Source organism: Nannospalax galili, unplaced genomic scaffold (assembly GCF_000622305.1).
Source record: "Nannospalax galili isolate Female #2095 unplaced genomic scaffold, S.galili_v1.0 scaffold873, whole genome shotgun sequence".
In the NCBI taxonomy this organism is placed as follows: domain Eukaryota; kingdom Metazoa; phylum Chordata; class Mammalia; order Rodentia; family Spalacidae; genus Nannospalax; species Nannospalax galili.
The window spans coordinates 823,227-824,798 of record NW_008334005.1 but is presented as its reverse complement, the minus strand read 5'-3'; the positions used below and the strand labels follow the sequence as shown (position 1 = coordinate 824,798).

The 1,572-nt window shown below is 33.7% G+C and overlaps 1 non-coding gene across 1 annotated transcript; it reads right to left on the bottom strand.

Moving 5' to 3' along the window:
• Window positions 1-460: 460 nt before the first annotated feature.
• On the bottom strand, window positions 461-624 carry LOC115069585. Its single transcript, XR_003848840.1, has one exon. It is a non-coding gene; the product is annotated as a U1 spliceosomal RNA (small nuclear RNA).
• Window positions 625-1,572: the final 948 nt, after the last annotated feature.

The window sequence follows — 1,572 nt, the reverse complement described above, 5'->3', positions numbered from 1 at the left end:
TTTGAACTTGTAATATTCTACTTTTGATGATTTCAAACATAATTTCAATGAGACTGTAAATCTAGAATGTCCCATGTCTTTCAGATGTATTGAGCTGGTTTATGGCTGAAAATGTGGCAGACTATGAAGAGCGTATAGGTACTTTTTAGAAACTCTATGCGCAAATATTTTTGGTGGTCTCTCTCTCTCTCTCTCTCTCTCTCTCTCTCTCACACACACACACACACACACACACACACACACACACACATACATATAATCCAGGGGATTTGTACTGTTGTTCAATTTCTTATTTCCTTGTCAATCTTCTATTTATTCTAATCATTATTTGGTATGGGGTTTTGATGGATCATTATTTTTGAATTCTCATTTTTTTCTCTTTAATTTATTGGTTTGCAATTACTATTATATTTATATGGAATATACAATGAATTTAGTTTTATTACCAATTTTGTTTTTTTAGGGGAGCACATGAAAGAAGTCCACCACTATTGCAAATTAGGCAGTCTAATTTCACACATTTGGGGAAATTGCAGGGGTCAGCATAGTTGGAGTACAATAGATAAGCCTTGCTCTGGGAAAAGCATAGGGGTGATTATGGTATCTCCCCTGTCAGGAACGTATATTATTACTAGTTTTAAACATTACTCACGAATTGCCACATTCATTGTTATGGAATTCTTTATTCTTTGAGTGTTAAGTTTTTTGCTTTGAAACCTATTTTCCTTATAATTATACAGAGAATACTTATAAGTTACTTGCATGATAACTTCATTGTAATCACTTTTCTCTTTCATTCTAAAATGAATATCTTTATATAATGGAATGAATCTTGTTTTCTCACCCCATATGCCACGTGCATTTTGATTGGATATTTTAATACATTCCAACCAATACTCATAACAGTTTTCCAAGTTATACACCTGCCAAATTACTTTATGCTTTTTATGTCTTTGATGATATGGTCCCCCTTATTTTCCTTATCTTGTATTGCATAGATTTTAATTACATTAGTGTTTGAAATATTTCAGAATTATTTTCTTATACATTAATTTGTTGTAGAAAAAGCCCTTTGATGTATTTCTTTAAACTTTAATTCTAGTGAACCTTGTGTACATGTGTGTGAACATTCAAGTGTGATCAGATGCAAATATGTATGTGGAGGAAATATAGTCACAGGTGTGTGTATACATGTACAACCTTGGGCACCATTCCACAGATGCCATTCAACTTTCTTCTTAGTTTCTTTCTTTTTCTATCTTTCTTTTATTATTTTTTGACAGGACTTTACTGGCTTGGAACTTGCCAAATAGGCCAGTTTGGCTATTCAGTTAGCCTGAGGGATCTATCTAAAGCATGTGACACCACACTTGGCATTTTTACATGGAATCCACAGTCAAGATACTGGGAGTAATGAACGTTCAGCTCACCTACAGTCAACATGGATCTTTCCACAAAAATTAATATAAATAAAATAATCCCCCACAGGTAGGCCTGGAGGTCTGTCTTCCTGGTGATTTGAGAGTATCTCAAATTGATAGTTAACACACACAGTCACACCTGCCTTAAAAT